This window comes from Gobius niger, assembly GCF_951799975.1.
Source record: "Gobius niger genome assembly, chromosome: 3".
Classification (NCBI taxonomy): Eukaryota; Metazoa; Chordata; class Actinopteri; order Gobiiformes; family Gobiidae; genus Gobius; species Gobius niger.
Genome location: NC_136854.1, coordinates 6,270,591 through 6,289,047, shown reverse-complemented (window position 1 = coordinate 6,289,047; position 18,457 = coordinate 6,270,591). Strand labels below are relative to the sequence as shown.

At 41.7% G+C, this 18,457-nt stretch overlaps 1 protein-coding gene and 1 long non-coding RNA gene across 2 annotated transcripts in view; one reads left to right on the top strand and one right to left on the bottom strand.

Annotated features, from left to right (window-relative positions):
* The window catches only part of LOC306961413, a 148,724-nt gene that overhangs the window by 13,008 nt on the left and 117,259 nt on the right, over positions 1-18,457 (top strand). The window lies entirely within an intron of this gene.
* Positions 1-18,457, bottom strand: part of LOC306961346 (bromodomain-containing protein 4-like) — a 461,990-nt gene that overhangs the window by 397,511 nt on the left and 46,022 nt on the right. The window lies entirely within an intron of this gene.

Genomic DNA, 18,457 nt, shown 5'->3' with positions numbered 1-18,457 from the left:
AAGACTATATTTTGTTTAGTGCTTAAACTATTGCACATATATACTGTGAAACACTGCAGAAGCTGAGAGACCGGGGTCCAGGGGTCATCCCAGTGTCGGTCACTGAAGCATCAACAGACCTGTATCATGGACTGACTCTAACGTGAGGTTAATCATGTGACAGGTCAGAGAGAGAGACATAGTTCTTTTATTTTGTTTAACTGTTACAGCTTATCCGCTCTCCCCTACCCAGGTACTCTTTTACTTTCACTTAAGTCAATATTTTTGGCTACTCTACACACCCGAATATGAGTAACTAAGTTCAAGTAAAAGTACTTTGAGAAAATGTTACTTGAGTTCTTACTTTTACTGTGAGTAAAATCTGATTCATGTTTCAGTTGTGACAAAAACGCCTGAAAATCCTATTTAAAGAAAACACAAACGAAACACAAACTACGGATATCGACATGAAGCTTTAGTAACTTTACTTAAGTAAGAGTAAAGATACTTCATTATAATATTACTGGAGTACAAGTAAAAAGTAGTGAATGATATAATAAGTGAGTTTGGATTACTGCAGCCCTGTGTCGTGGGTGGCTCGGTGGCGCAGTGGTTAGAGCTTGTGCTTCACAGCCAGAAGGTCCCAGGTTTGATTCCCACCTGGACGAGGCCTTTCTGTGTGGAGTTTGCATGTTCTCCCCGTGTCTGCGTAGGTTTCCTACCACTAAAAACATGTACAATGTGTGTTCGTTAAAATGCACTGTCCCGACCAAATAAACCTTCAAGTCAGAAGTGAGGCCTTCAGTGAGTGCTATGGTTCAGTGATAGTGTCCCACAAAACTTGAAATGGTAATAATATCTGTCAGTTCAGTCACTGAGCTTCATTAAAGGTAAATTATGCAACTTTATGTGTGAATCAAAGGGTATTTCTATAACACTTTACACCTACACTAAAGTGCCTTCCATACAAACAGAACCGAAGGACATGGCGTAAGATAAGGCCTGTCTGAATAAGTGAACCTTTAATCTGATCATGAACATTCGGACTCGTTTTGTAACATTTCTGTGACAGTGATCCTGTAAAATGTGTCAATAAACTCATCCCTGTTAGGCTCAGATTGTTCAGTGTTTTTGCAGAGTGAAAATATTAACATGTTCACATTATTTCATCTTTTGTTTCACTTTCATTTGTGACATTTATGACTTTTACGCTCCAACAGTTACTCACACTAAAGTCCTGTTTCACTCTGACCTGAGTAAATATTTTGGCTACTCGGAACAGAGGCCTGGTCTGCTGTAGCTCGGACACACTTACAGTGAAAAGTACATTTGACCCAATATAAGAAACATTTCACAGCATTAAAAGAGAGGGCTGTCATAATAAAGAGGTTGACCTCAAAAATCTAAAGAAAAATCAATTCATGAGTTCTTTGGAAAGTCATTTTGACAGATTAAGTTTTGCCTGGTATTGTCAAAAAGTATTTAGTAATATTCTGAATTTCCTCACAATGCTCAGCTAGAGCCTGTGCGGGTAAGTGCTGGACTGAAGCTTCACTATCTGCTGCCCCCTGGTGTAATATTGGTGTAAGTGCAGTCGCTGTTGTTTGAGTCTTGGCGTCCCAAAGGATTGATAACTTTGCCCCGTGTCAGTCCAGGGTTTATCTGTGCTACGACTATTTTGTTTTTTCATAAATGTGCTGAGTGTTAAAGTGATGGTCTCTTAGTTTAAATGTTTTACTAATTTAATAGATTACGTATAATTGAGCGCCTGGGTCTGATATTTGATGTGAGTAAGTAAAGGTGTAAAAATGAGGTTTATATAAGTTAATCTTAATGAAAGGCCTAAGAAATCCTAATAATTGCGAAATGATGTTTGTTAACATAAGTCTGCAATTGTAGGCGATTGAATTTCTTGCAAATCCTTGCAGAAATGTTATTTTATTCAGGCCAAAATGTTCAATCAGCAAGACATCCAACCAAAACCAATATATAAACAGTTTCCTGCCTCTGTTATTCATAACAGCATCGATTGACATTTTATCATATGATCTGAGACGTGACATGACGCAGCTGCTCGCTCTGGAGGCCGTTCCAATTGAGCTCAAATGTGGCGGTCAGAGGACACTCCGCCCATTATGGAGGACGTCAATGAAGTGGACAAACGGAGGAAGGATCAGCTACTGTTCCCTATATATACTAGACATAGTGCACTGATAGTGCATATATATATATATATTAGAGGTGGGCATAGATTATTTTTTTAAATCTAGATTAATCTAGATTAAAATGTCTCGCTTGAATTCTGCCGAAGCCATTCAGAATATGTGTGCTGCCCAAATAATGACTAAAAGTAAGTCTTTGAGAACGAGTTTCTCAAATCAGGCGGTGCGTTAGACCAGGGGCTCATCTCCTGTTTCCAAAATGCATCACAAACTGCTTGAGAACGTTCTACTGTGATAATTGGTGATGAAAATAATTCATGTTCAAGAAGATGCACTTGTGTTTACTAACTGTTTATTCAGTTAAACATTCATTTTGAACTGTAGGTCGACATTAGAGGTCCTGATGAACTGTTTACAGTCAGTAGCTTTGTGTCAATCAATTTTCTGGTGACAAACTAAATCTCCTCTTCTGCAACTATGACCTGCTACAGAAAAAAGATCCGGGACTTTAATGGTGCTCTTATCGGTACTTTAAAAAAAAAAAAGAAAAACGTTAGATAGAGGCTACTGTATGTAGGCAATGTAGCCTAGGCCAATATTTTTTATTTAACTTTTTTATTACACATTTACTCTGCACTTGGACCTAATGTATTCCCAATTTGTGCAAACACTTAATATATGGGAGGTAAAATACAAGTATAGACCAAAATGTAAAGTGTAATATTTTTGAAAATAATCTAGTAAGTAAAGGATTAAGTGTCATAGTTTGTTAATCAGGCTGTTGGTTAGATTTGGCTGGAGCTGACACGTGTGCGCGTTCACGCCACTGTGTGCGCGTTTGCGGAACATAGACTCCACTCGAATCGGGTATTTGTGACAGTGCGAGGCTCTGTTCAGTATGAAGGCGTTACGTTTCGCTTTTAACAGCGGGTCAGCGGCAGCTGGGGGGGTTTACGCAGCGTGTCGTTCCCGTGCACACCTGTCTCACCGCGCGCACCTGTCTCACCGCGCGCACGGCTGCAGAAGGAGGCGTGGAGCGGGGCAGGTCCGACACCGCGCTCTCGTGCGGGGCTTTTAGTGCTTATTTTAGCGCGGGTGATGCGACCCCGTTAGCCCGACTGTTCTCACAGAAACAGTAAATAAACTCACTGTGGATCAGTCGTAGAACCTGCTGCTCTTCGCCTCTTTATCCGATTCTCACTCGTCTGGTCATAGCGTCCATTTGGCAAAACTTAATCCATAACAAAAGTAGCTCCAGCATCCGCGTGGCAGTTGTTTTGGTTTCAGAGGAATCACGTAACAGCGAGGCTGCGCGTGAGATGCATTCATGGACCGTAAGAAGTGCGGGAAAGGCGAGTTTTTCACAAATGCGCGGAAAAACCGGACAAATAATTTGCAGTCTGATACACTTTGCTTGCGCCAGAGGCCTCAGGCCGGAAAACTTAAAGGAATAGGCCACCGTTTTTACATACTGAGATATGCTCTTACCTCACTTTAGCCGAGTTAATATATCCCCGTCTGGTCTTTGTCCGTGCGCTCTGCCAGGCAAACGGAGCACATACGCAGCCTCGACCACATGTCATATAGCTCAGAAAAAGCTCACGATAGAAGCTACCAAGCTCTTCCACGTGTTCCCTATTTAAATAAAGTTACGTGAAGTGTTTTCATGCGAAGTATATTTACACAGAAATGTAACATGTCGATTTTATAAGCAGATAAAAAGGGGGATTATATTGTGAGGCGTAATGATACGAGGAGTAAAACGTCCGCGCAGTAACTCCTAAAGGTTATTGACGGAAGTGAGCGGGGGAAGCTTCTATCGTTAACGCCGTTAACAGCCCACCACTAATCTATTATAGAAAACGCTATCTCAATGGCCGCCGCCTGGGCGCCGCCATGTTTATTTCCCATACCGACTTTGAAGCTAAGCAGGGAAGTGCCTGGTTAGAACTGGGATGGGAGACCGTTTGGGAACACCAGGAAGCCTGGCGACAGTACTGAGTGTGTGCGTGGTTGGTGGTGCTGCTGTCCGAGGACAACCCGCTGTCACAAAAACGCGAGTGCACGAGATCTGACTGCCGTGCGTGTGCGCGCATCCAAACAGGGCGATGTGTGTGTGCGCGCGTGTGTGTGTGTTCGTGCGTGTGTGTATGTATGTGTGCGCGCGCATCCAAACAGGGCGCTGTGTGCGTGTGTGTATGTGTGTGCGTGTGCGTGCGTGCCCAAAACCTGCTCAAACACGAGCCTCTAATCAAACGCGCTGCTCCGACTGAGCAGCGCGTCATTTTCGCTTTTACTCCGTGTGAGTAAAAGCGAAAATGACACTACAACTTAACGAGCGCATGGCCTGCACTGCGTAGTTTTTTACTTTTTTTTTTTCTTTGCTGCTGGACTATTTGTTTTCTATTTTGCTTTCACGTATTGTCAGCCCAGAGGTACATTTTATTCTAAAGCAGCTTTGAACGCATTGCCAATTTTATTGTAAGGTTATAAATACTGTCTAATAACGATCATTAGGCTATTTCAGTTCAAAACCTACTCATTATTTGTTTGATTGTACACTACCGTGATGCACCAAACCACGGGTCCTGCACCGTGAACCAAACCGTTACAGCTGAACCCCTAATATTTATCCATAATTATTCCACTGTCTCTTGAATCCTGTTCCCTGAGTTTAGCGAAAATATTGTCGTAGTTTATAAGAAAGGAGTACGGGTGCATCAAACACTCCAATTGCAGTTTGTTTGAAATTGTTTTTTGCCTTCATTCTTTTACTCATTTGTAGTGGCCATAGTTTTTTGAATGGGTTGGGAACCACTGGTCTACAGCTGAACTGTGTGACGGGTTGGACATTTCTTTGTAATCACTCATAATCTAAGAATATCAAATGTGGAGACTAGCGAGGCTAGTATATATATATAAAAATAAACTCTTCCTCACCCTCCGCGGGCGGTCTCTTTTTCCTCCTGCTCGGGTCCTCTACCGTCGGCCTGGGAGCTTGAGGGTTCTGCGCAGTATCATTGCTGTTCCTAGAACTGCACTTTTCTGGACCGAGATGTCTGATGTATTTCCTGGGATCTGCTGGAGCCACTCCTCCAGTTTGGGGGTCACTGCCCCGAGTGCCCCAACGACCACGGGCACCACTGATGCCTTCACCCTCCAGGTTTTCTCCAGCTCTCCTTTGAGCCCCTGGTATTTCTCTAGTTTCTCGTGTTCCTTTTTCCTGATGTTGAAGTCGCTTGGTATTGCTATGTCGACCACAATGGCTTTCCTCTGCTGTTTGTCCACCGCCACAATGTCCGGTTGGTTCATCACCATTCTGTCCGTCTGTATCTGGAAGTCCCACAGGATCTTGGCTCGGTCATTCTCTACCACCTTTGGAGGTCTTTCCCACTTTGACCTTGGGGTTTCCAGCCCATACTCTGCACAGATGTTCCTGTACACTATACCAGCCACAGCGTTATGGCGCTCCATGTAAGCTTTCCCTGCAGCATCTTACACCCTGCAGTTCTGTGCTTGATTGTCTCATTGGCCTCTTCGGTTCAAATCCCTACTGGGCTACTGGAACAAGGCGGAAATGGTAAACCGTCTGTTCGCAACTCAACCAGCGAAAGTGTATGCTCAGTGGCAGGGTAACAATAACAGAGCAGACCCACCAAGGCTGGAAACTGAACAGTACTGGAAAGGCATATGGGAGAAGGAGGCAGCACACAACAGTGACGCACAGTGGCTGGTGGCTCTGAGAGAGGACCACAGCAACCTCCCTGAACAGGATCCAGTTACCATCACAGTGGCAGACGTCCAAGAAAGAGCCTCAGGTATGAAAAACTGGACAGCACCAGGCCCTGACATGATACACGCCTACTGGCTTAAGAAACTCACGGCACTCCATGAGCGCTTGGCAGCACAAATGAACCAGCTGCTGAGAGATGGGAATCACCCTGAATGGTTAACCGAAGGGCGCACAATCCTGATCCTGAAGGATCCCTCAAAGGGTACAGTCCCATCCAACTATCGACCAATAACTTGCCTCTCCACAACGTGGAAGCTCATGTCCGGCACCATAGCGGCTAAGATAAGTAAGCACATGGATCAATACATGAGCACAGCTCAGAAGGGAATCGGTAAAGATACCAGAGGTGCCTAACACCAGCTCCTGGTAGACAGAACAGTCGCTCGAGCACTGCCTGGATTGATTACAAGAAAGCCTACGACTCAATGCCACATACTTGGATCATTGAATGCCTGGAGCTATACAACATCAACAGGACTCTAAGAGCCTTCAATGCAAACTCGAGGAGGTTGTGGAAAACCACCCTTGAAGCCAAGCCTCTACATGGATGACATCAAGCTGCAGGCTAAGAATGAGCGAGACATCGACTCACTGATCCATACCACCTGGATATACAGTGCAGACATTGGGATGTCATTCGGACTAGAGAAGTGTGGTCGGATGGTGACTAAGAGAGGGAAGGTAGTCCACACAGAAGGGGTCTCACTCCCAGAAGGAACAATAGCAGACATTGAGGACAGTTACAAGTACCTCGGAATCCCACAAGCAAATGGCAACCTCGAAGAGGTGACAAGGAAAGCGGCTACAGCCAAATACCTCCAACGAGTAAGGCAGGTCCTAAGAAGCCAGCTCAATGGCAAGAACAAGTCCCGGGCAATAAACAGCTGCGCCCTACCAGTAATCAGATACCCTGCAGGAATAATAAGCTGGCCAAAGGATGAGATACAGACCACAGATGTTAAGACACGAAAGCTCCTAACCATGCACGGAGGGTTCCACCCCAAATCCAGCACCCTGAGACTGTACGCTAGCCGTAAGGAAGGAGGCCGAGGACTAGTGAGTGTGAGAGCCACTATCCAGGATGAAACATCCAAGATCCATAAGTACATCAAGGACAAGGCTCCGACAGATGACGTGCTCAGTGAATGTTTCAGACAATGGGGAACAGAAGATGAGGTGCTGGAGGTCGTGTCATGGGAGGACAAGCCCCTACACAGCATGTACCACCGAAACATAACTGAAGTGGCGGATATTCAGAAATCCTACCAATGCAGGCCTTGAGCACCAGAGCAATAGAGGCCCAGATCTATCACACCAGACAAGACCCCAGGTGTAGACTGTGCAAAGAGGCCAATGAGACGATCCAGCACAGAACTGCAGGGTGTAAGATGCTGCAGGGAAAGCTTACATGGAGCGCCATAACCAAGTGGCTGGTATAGTGTACAGGAACATCTGTGCAGAGTATGGGCTGGAACCCCAAGATCAAAGTGGGAAACACCTCCAAAGGTGGTTGAGAATGACCGAGCCAAGATCCTGTGGGACTTCCAGATACAGACAGACAGAATGGTAATGAACCAACCGGACATTTAGTCCATGGGCCAAACCCCAAAATCTGGCATATCGGTACCGAAAAGGTGGCAAAGGCTATCGTTGATTTTTAAGTAGGTCCATGTCTGAGGTTTATATTTTTGTATGATAGCCTTTTCAGAGTTACAGCTTTATCATAGTTTTCAGCTGTTGAAGTGAACCACCCCCATGTCAAAAAAGTCGCTTTTGACACTGGTCCATATTTTGGTTTAGGCCACTTCCAGCCCATTAGATACTGATTTACACCATTGTATTTGGTATCATTGTAAATAAGACATTTTCATGTTTCATTTGAGCCCAAATGTACTACTCTGTGACTATTACCGTGGTAACCATAGCTCCTCAAACTCAAACCTGATGATGTTTTTTCACTATTTTCACAAAAACAGTTTTACTATGTTTAACGGTGTTTCTTCAAGGAACATCACAGAGACAAATGTTTGATACTGAGTAACTCTCTAGACTCTGAGGATTCAGGAAATGTATAACATGTCAGTACTTTCTCAGCTTAAGGCCTCACAGTGAGCCACGAAGTAAAAGAATGTCCACCTCACATGAGCCTCTCCCATTGAAATAACGAATGGACGTGCCATTTTGGATGAGCATCACTCCCTGAGCAGCTTCTGTGGGTTGTAGATGCTCCTCATGATACCTCTAGTGGTGAGAACACTGGACAAATGCAAAAGTGTTCCAAAAATACGGTCCAAAGGATGAAGACAGGGAAATGGTCTGTGGTCACCACCTGCAAAACCATTCCTCTTTTGGAGTGATCTTGCTAATTGCCTCTCATTTCCACCTGTGTCTGTTTAATTTCCACAACACCAAGTGAAACTGATTCACAATAAGCGTGGCTTCCTATCTGGACAGTCTGATATCCCAGAAATTTGACTGACTTGGAGTTACATTGTGTTTTTTGAGTGTGGTCAAAAAGACAATGCACTCACTGACAGTCTCATTCACTTTCACTCATTCACTACTGAAACCACATCATTTTACATTTGTATTTGGTAAATGAATAACATTTCTAGGGATATAACATTGCAGACACCATTGTCTTTTGCTTCTAGAGACAAAAGGGGGTTTACTATAACTAGATTTTGAGTCAAAAGCTAGGTTAGAAGTACCAAGGTGTTCTACCGTACTAGAACTGGATTCTACAGAAAATGAACTCAGGGGACATGAAACGAAAAGAACAACATGCAAACTCTACACAGAAAGGTCCCACATGGCCTGGGATATCCAACCCAGGAACGTCTTGCTGTGAGGTGACAGCTAGACATTCAGTCACTCTTGAATCCCCTTGTACAAAAACCATTATGCTTATAGAAAAGGAGAAGACACACAAACTGCAGTTGGTTAGACAGTTGGTTATCCAAGAACCAAGCTTTTCCTTCAACAGTTGACAATGGCGACTCGTGACCAATGGCAATGTTGTGTTTTCTTCCAACCAGACTCTGCGACCGGGAAGGGGCGAGGGAGAAAGGTGGTGTAAGAGTGGGGGTGAACTACGGCTAAGTACAGACTGGAACCACAGCAGGACCGGCTTCACATCTTTTTCTCTCAGACACGGACAGTGGTTAACTCAAGTTTTTAGTTTGACCTGATAGAGCTTGTAGAAGCCCATAACACTAAAGGAAGAACATGAGGCAGCACGATGTAAGCTAGGAAAAGAATGTGGGTCTTGTCTTGTTTGGAGCAGCGCTGTCCTTGCGCCAGGTGGAAGAACTGGCCCAAAAAGTGTTGAATGCGCAGGAGAGATTGCAGGCCCTCAGTGGTTAGTCTTAGTGCTTAGCGTTCTCTTGCCTCTCAGCATGAAGTTCAATGTAGGTGTTTTTGTGTGGAGTTTACATCCTCTGTCTGTGCCTGGACAGATTTTTTTGGGTGCTTTGGTTTCTTCCATCAACGTAAAAGATCCACAGGAGGATAATCCTCTAACTTAGTGATTCTGAACATGAGCATGGCTGTCCACTGCTCCTGACATGTTCCAGGGGCAGATGGACGGGTTAAATGGTTAATTATTGTAAAGGGACAATAACGTACAGCTTCGATCTGTGGCTCCAATGCATTATCTGAATTACAGTTCACAAACAGTTGTAAAAGTTTGGAATATCCACCACAACAAACACAGTAACAACGATCACTGCCGATGTCGCACTGATCCGTCTATCGATCTCATGCTCCATCCGTCCCTCACTCGTGAACACGACACTGAGATACTTGAACTCCTCCACTTGAGGCAAGGCCTCTCCACCGACCTGTAGAGGGGAAGCCACCCATGGCCTCGGATTTGGAGGTGCTGATACTCATCCCACTTCACACTCGGCTGCAAACCGCCCCAGGGCAGCTGAAGGTCCTGGTTTGATGAAGCCAACAGAACAACACCTGAGATCCTGGGGTTCCCAAACCGGACACCCTCCGGTTCCTGGCTGTGTCTTTAAGTCCTGTCCATAAAACTAATAAGTAAACTTTTGTTTAGTCATTTATACAGCATATTTCATGTGCACAGACTCAATATGCCTGGGAAGAAAATAAATAAATTACACAACATAAAAAATTAACTCAAATACGTTAATACAGCACATACACACACAATCCATGTACAAAGAACATTAAATAACTTCAGAAAAGCTGGAGAAATTGTTTAATCAAATAAAAATATGGACGGTTTTGCTTAGTCGACTGCCTCTGTGATTAAGTTATGGATGAGGCTAAGCTGTAGTTTTGTGTTGACTCTTCATGTCCTGGTTTTAACACCTCACACCTCACCATCTTTATACTACTATATTTGATTTATTAGTAATGAAATAAAACTACTCTACTGAAATGACCTTACAAAATGATTTACTTTATTAATTTACTAATCAGTAAAAAAGGGTGATGTTCATAGTAAACGTGTGGTTTATGGCAAATTCAGCTTCAGCTTCATAACCATGTGGTGTCTACAAAGACAAACCTTTGGAATTATCTTGGATTATTGAGACATTTTAGACAAATGTACAGGACTATGTATAGTAGTGAAAGAAACAGAATGCCATTGTGTGTATGGCATAGTATATGATAAATAGCTATAATATATAAAATATATGAACAACTTTTTGGTTAAAATACAGAACTGTTCTTCTCCACAAATGTATTTTCCAGTTGCATCGGCCTGTCCTGGACAGAAAGTCTCACCAGCTGTTCCAACCTTAGAATGGCAGATATAGGCTTATTTCAATGGGAGAGGCTCATGTGAGGTGGACATTATTTTACTTCGGGGCTCACTGTGAGGCCTTAAGTTGAGAAAGTACTGACATGTTATACATTTCCTGAATCCTCAGAGTCTAGAGAGTTACTCAGTATCAAACATTTGTCTCTGTGATGTTCCTTGAGGAAACAGCGTTAAACATAGTAAAACTGTTTTTGTGAAAATGGTGAAAAAACATCCTCAGGTTTGTGTTTGAGGAGCTTTGGCTACCATGGTAATAGTCACAGAGTAGTACATTTGGGCTCAAATGAAACATGAAAATGTCTTCTTTACAATGATACCAAATACAATGGTGTAAATCAGTATCTAATGGGCTGGAAATGGCCTCAACCAAAAAAAGGACCAGTGTCAAAAGCGACTTTTTTGACATGGGGGTGGTTCACTTCAACAGCTGAAAACTATGATAAAGCTGTAACTCTGAAAAGGCTATCATACAAAAATATAAACCTCAGACATGGACCTACTTCAAAATCAATGATAGCCTTTGCCACCTTTTCGGTACCGATATTTGGTCTGGCCCATGGACTAATTGTGGTGGTGACAAAGAGCAGAGGAAAGCCATTGTGGTCGACTTAGCAATACCAAGCGACTTCAACATCAGGAAAAAGGAACACGAGAAACTCGAGAAATACCAGGGGCTCAGAGAAGAGCTGGAGAAAACCTGGAGGGTGAAGGCATCAGTGGTGCCCGTGGTCGTTGGGGCACTCGGGGCAGTGACCCCCAAACTGGAGGAGTGGCTCCAGCAGATCCCAGGAAATACATCAGACATCTCGGTCCAGAAAAGTGCAGTTCTAGGAACAGCAAAGATACTGCGTAGAACCCTCAAGCTCCCAGGCCGACGGTAGAGGACCCGAGCTTGTATAATTGTATAATGTATAATGTATGTAACATATATTATGTGTGCACTGATCTGTATTGGGTGTAAAATGTTTTATGGCCTGTGTACCTTTTATTTTGGACACGGTCATTTTTGCGCCATTGGCCACTCCTTTTTAAGGTGGCTCTTCACCTCCTCCGCTGCCCCCATGACCCGGCAAGGGGAAAATGGAAGAAAATGGATGGATGGATCCTCACCTATAGCCATTTGCTTGAATAAGGCCTAGAGCCAAAACGTTGTAAATAAAACCTCACTGTTTGCAAGATTTACAGTGTGCGGGAGATTCAGTTTTTCACATGATACGAGCATTAAAGGAATAGGCCACCGTTTTTACATACTGAGATATGTTGGTAAATGGTCTCAACTTATATAGCGCTTTTCCACCTACATTAGGCACTCAAAGCGCAATGTTCTTACCTAATCTTAGTCGAGTTAATATATCCCTGTCTGGTCTTTGTCCGTGCGCTCTGTCACGCAGCCTCTCCCACATGTCATATAGCTCCGAAAAAGCTCACGATAGAAGCTACCAAGCTCTTCCACGTGTTCCCTATTTAAATAAAGTTACGTGAAGTGTTTTCATGCGAAGTATATTTACACAGAAATGTAGCATGTCGATTTTATAAGCAGATAAAAAGGGGTACTATATTGTGAGGCGTAATGATACGAGGAGCACAACGTAACTCCTAAAGGTTATTGACGGAAGTGAGCGGGGGGGGGAAGTCTTTAGGAGTTACTGCGCGGACGTTGTGCTCCTCGTATCATTACGCCTCACAATATAGTAGACATGTCCAGTTGGCTTTACTTTAGCATTCACTTTCAAATTGTAATCAATGGGTAAAGGTCTTCATGCAATTCATCTAAACATTGGTAGTTTAGTTCAGGGCCTGGCTTGTTTATAATAATCCCAATATAATAACACTATCTGAAACGTGGCTAAATGAAAGTACAGCAGACCATGTTAAACTGGATAACTAAATCATATATAGGTCAGATAGAGGATCCAGGGCAGGGGGGGTCGCCACTTATGTTTCATCTAATTTGAAATCACAATTTATTACTCCTAAAGTGAAACCTGAGCTTTTTGAAGGTATTTTTGTTACAATCATTCTTCATGCAAACAAACAATTAATAATTGGCAATATACACCGCCCACCAACATCTCCCAAGTTAGAGTCTGTTAGAAACATCTGAGCCACTGTTTCATCGCTTGGAGACTCAGAGATTATGCTATCGGGGGACTTTAATTTAAACTGGACTGATCCTTGTACTCTGATGATCTTCCAGCATGTTCAATGGTTCAAACCTTACACAAATGATTCAAGAGCCTTGACTGGATATTAGTCACACACCCCAACAGAATAATCAAATCTGGCGTTCTCTCGGAATGTTTCAGCGACCATTCTATTATATATTGCATTTGGAAAATTTCAACTCCGCATCTTCCTCCTAAAAACATAAGAATGCGACATGAAATCATTTAACAGGGATTTCTTTATAAATGATGTGAGTAGGACAAACTGGAATAGACTCAGCCTAATTCCTGATGCGGAAGCTGCCTGGGATTTCTTTTATACTGAATTTGTGCAGGTCATAGATAAACATGCTCCATGGACATCTATAAAGGTCAAAGGCCATCATCTACTCTGGGTAAATGGGGATCTTATCAGTCTGTTTAAGCAGAGGGACAGGGAATAAACACAAACGCACAAAACGTCCTAGTGATTGGGAGGTTCTTCACTTGGGCCTTTGTTATTTTCCATCTTTATCAATGACTTGCCGCTCTGCTGTTCAGAATGTGATATTCATCTTTATGCAGATGATACAATTATATATTGCTCCAAACCAAATATTCCCGACATAAATGATTCTTTACAACATGACTTTGATTCTGTACAGCAGTGGCTGTCGGTTAATAAACTCTTGCTTAACAAATCTAAATCTTATATTATAGTATGCTTTTCCAGGAGAAAGATAGAAATAATCTTAATCTGCATTTTCTGGATTTCTCTATTCTGGAGCCAACAGAGAAATGTAAATACCTCGGCGTTTGGCTGGAAACTGATCTTTCTTTCAAAGCTCATGTACACGCCCTTACCAATGAACTTAACTTTCGTCTCAAAACATTATACCAATCGATAGTTTTAACTTTCAGGTAAGGAGGACAATTGTTTCTCAGCTGTTCCTACCTTTTCTAGACTATGCAGATATTATATATTCTAACACCACGGCCACCTGTCTACACTCTCTGGATGTGGTCTACAACAGCCTGTGCAGATTTGTCCTCTGCTGCCCCTATAGGACACATCACTGTGTGATGTATGAACAGTTGTCCTGGCTTGGACCTTCAGCTGGAAGACAATATCACTGGCTACAACTCATTTTTAAATGTTTTTACTTTAAGTATCCAAATTATTTATCACAATATTTAGTGCCTTACAGTTCGCAATACAGCCTTCGTCACCATGATCAGATCTTCATTGTAATGGTAAATGGTCTCACCTACATTAGGCACTCAAAGCGCTTTACAGCCAGGATCCACTCACCCATTCATACTCTCATTCACACACCAATGTACGCAGACACTGGGGGCAATGTGGGTGAAGTGTCTTGCCCAAGGACACAACGACTTTCAGGAGGTGGGATTCGAACCTGTCGCCTACCATCTGCGCCACTGTCGCCCAGAGCCAAAAGAGAAATGGGGAAACATGCTTTCTGTGTTAGGGCCCTCGTGCTTGGAATGATCTTCCAGTTTCCATTCGTTCCATTACATCTTTTCCACTGTTCAAATCTGCTCTGTTCACACAGAGCCTGTCTTTAGTTATATCTGTGATGTAGTGTTTTACTAGGAAAGGTATTGTGTTGTATACATTATGTTACACCAGTGGTTCTCAAACATCTCACACCAAGTACTTTTCAAAACACTTAACCCTTGAAGCACCTTCATGATGTGTTTAAAAAAATAATAATAATAATAATAATAATAATAACAGTTTGGGAACCACTGTACTCCTTCGAGGTGGGGAGGTGAAATATGAGAGCTAGTGTGTGAGTGTGTGTGTGTGGTGTGTGTGCGTTAAGGTTTTGTTTATTATTATTATTTCGTTTTTTTATTTTATTATTATTACTATTATCATTTTGTTTGATTTGGTTGCATCTACTCTACTGCTGTTTTCTGTTCTATTTTTCTTGGACATATCTTGAGGACCCCCATGAAAACGAGATGATTCATCTCTTGGGGCTGCTCCTCCAATAATGTTCATAAATAAATAAATAAATAAATAAACTAGAAATGCAATGGCTGCGCCATTGCGATTGACTGCGGAATTGCGGGAAGCGAATGCAGAAATTGCATAAACTGTTCAAATTGCATAAATTGCTTAATTTGCATAATCTCATTTGCATAAAGTGGTAAAATCATAAAATGTCATGTTGCATAAACTGTATAAACTGCATAAGTGGTAAAATGCATGAATGGGTTAATTTGCATAAATTATGTAAATTGCATAAACTCTTTAAAATTCAAAAGTCCTAAATGGCATAAACTCGTCAGTTGCATAAATGGTTTAAAATGCACAAACTTTTTAACTCCATAAACTGGTCAAACTGTTGAAAGTGCTTGATTGGCAGAAGCACAAATGGCTGAAAGTCCTGGAGTCCCCATTGGCTGGATTCGCACATACACACTAATGCAAAATTTCAAACTCTCGTATAAAAAAACTGGAAAACTGCAGAAGGCCAATTTTTTCTCAAAACCCACAAGTTGCAGAAGCTGAACATGCACAAAGTGCAGAAATTGCATAAAATGCAGAAAAAAGTGCAGAAAAGCATGGATTTGCGGCAGCCCCATTATAAGTCAATGGGAAAAATCGCCGACATTTTGGCCGATTGCGGAAAAACCGTAAGTTGCAGGAGTCCCAAAAGTAATAGCACCCTTCTCCTCAAAATGCGGAACATTTTGATGCATAACTTGCATAAATTGCACAAAGCATGAAGGTGCTGAAAGCTCTAGAAAATCGGGAAAAAGATGGAAGAGGAATAATAACTAGAAATGCAATGGCTGCGCCATTGCGATTGACTGCGGAAATGCGGGAAGAGAATGCAGAAATTGCATAAACTCTTCAAATTGCATAATCAAATTTGCATAAACTGGTAAAATGCATAAAGTGGTAAAATGCATGAATGGGTTAATTTGCATAAATTATGTAAATTGCATAAACTCTTAAGTTGCATAAACGGTTTAAAATGCATAAAGTGGTTAATTTGCATAAATTGTTATTATTGCATAAACTTTTATATTCCATAAACTGGTCAAACTGTTGAAATGGCCTCAGTGCTTGATTGGCAGAAGCTGCACAAATGGCTGAAAGTCCTGGAGTCTCCCCATTGGCTGGATTCCCCCATACACACCAATGCAAAAATTTAAAACTCCCGTATAAAAAAACTGGAAAACTGCAGAAGGACATTTTTTTCTCAAAACCCACAAGTTGCAGAAGCTGAACATGCACAAAGTGCAGAAATTGCATAAAATGCAGAAAAAAGTGCAGAAAAGCATGGATTTGCGGCAGCCCCATTATAAGTCAATGGGAAAAATCTCCGACATTTTGGCCGATTGCGTAAAAACCGTAAGTTGCAGAAGTCCCAAAAGTAATAGCACCCTTCTCCTCAACATGCGGAACATTTTGATGCATAACTTGCATAAATTGCACAAAGCATGAAGGTGCTGAAAGCTCTAGAAAATCGGGAAAAAGATGGAAGAGGAATAATAACTAGAAATGCAATGGCTGCGCCATTGCGATTGACTGCGGAAATGCGGGAAGCGAATGCAGAAATTGCATAAACCCTTCAAATTGCATAATCAAATTTGCATAAACTGGTAAAATGCATAAAATGTCATATTGCATGAACTGTATAAACTGCATAAAGTGGTAAAATGCATGAATGGGATAATTCGCATAAATTATGTAAATTGCATAAACGCTTTAAAATGCATAAATCCTAAATGGCATAAACTCTTAAGTTGCATAAACACTTTAAAATGCATAAACTGGTTAAATCCCATAAAGTGGTTACTTTGCATAAATTATTAATATTGCAAAAACTTTTTAAATTCCATAAACTGGTCAAACTGTTGGCAGAAGCTGCACAAACGGCTGAAAGTCCTGGAGTCTCCCCATTGGCTGGATTCACCCCATACACACTAATGCGACAGGTCCACATACACACCAATGCAAAAATTTCAAACTCCCGTATAAAAAAACTGGAAAACTCCAGAAGGCCAATTTTTTCTCAAAACCCACAAGTTGCAGAAGCTGAACATGCACAAAGTGCAGAAATTGCAGAAAATGCAGAAAAAAGTGCAGAAAAGCATGGATTTGCGGCAGCCCCATTATAAGTCAATGGGAAAAATCTCCGACATTTCGGCCGATTGCGGAAAAACCGTAAGTTGCAGAAGTCCCAAAAGTAATAGCACCTTCTCCTCAACATGCGGAACATTTTGATGCATAACTTGCATAAATTGCACAAAGCATGAAGGTGCTGAAAGCTCTAGAAAATCGGGAAAAAGATGGAAGAGGAATAATAATAAAGAACATGAAAACCAATAATTGACTGCGGAAGAATTCCGCAGTCAATCAATAAAGAACATGAAAACCAATAATTGACTGCGGAAGAATTCCGCAGTCAATAAATAAATAAATAAATAAATAAATAAATAAATAAATAAATAAATAAATAAATAAATAAATAAATAAATAAATGTAGTCATTGGGTCATCCGGCAACTTCTGAAGGCAATCGGCTGCATTAAAAGGAAAGGGGGCCTATACTCTTGCACATCACACTTTTCAGTTTTTTATTTATACAAAAAATCTAAATCATTTATGAATTTCATTTCACTTCATGATTGTGTCACTTAGTGTGGGTCTTTTACGTAAAAAAATATTGAAACATATTTATGTTTGTGGTCCATAGCATGGCAAAATGTCAAAAAGTTAAAGGGGGGCAGATCTTTCCTGTGTGTCGTCACGTGGGAAAAATGTATGTGTGAGTTTCATGTTCATGGATATGAGGCAGATCTGTATGATTCAACATGGATGTGACACGAGTGAAGAAACGGCTTGGATTATTGCCTTTTTGCCTGAGGGAGGCGCTATTGATCCTTTAGCAGCTCAAGCTAAAGGTAAGCAGGCAACGTTAGCCACTTTTTACTGTAAACCTTTACCTTTAAGCCGTGTTTAGTGTTCTCCTAACCCTAATCCTTGATTGTTTACTTTAAAATTCCACTCTCACTCTCCACACTTCTTAATCTTACAAACCATCACTTTAACCACTGACACAAAAACGAGGATGAAAATGTGGCGAAAATGTAACAAAAAAAGCAATAAAAAATGTCAAAAAGTGACGTGAGGAAAAGATGAGTTTTGTAGGTCTTAGCTGGCTTATAGGGTGTAAACCTTTAGATTTGGGTAAAGCTGAAGAAAACAGTGGGGTTAAGAGGTTAATTGACAGAAAACATACTTTCTCTTCTTTACATCAACATGCTAAAGGAGGAATTACACTAAATTACCTTTTCTTAAAGTGATAGTCTGCAAGTTTGCAAAGTGAAATTTTAAAGTAAACAATCAAAGTCCTCCCCCTTTAACCAGAAAGCTCTTCTTAGTTTACAAAATGAGAGCGCAGGAAAATAATTTTCAAAACATTCAAGCTCCTCCCCCTCCCTCCTGATTGGACCAGATAGGCTGGTTCAAAGTAAAAACGCGTCTCATTGGTCAACGCAGGAGGATACTAGACTCTGATTAGTTGCTGAGATCTGGG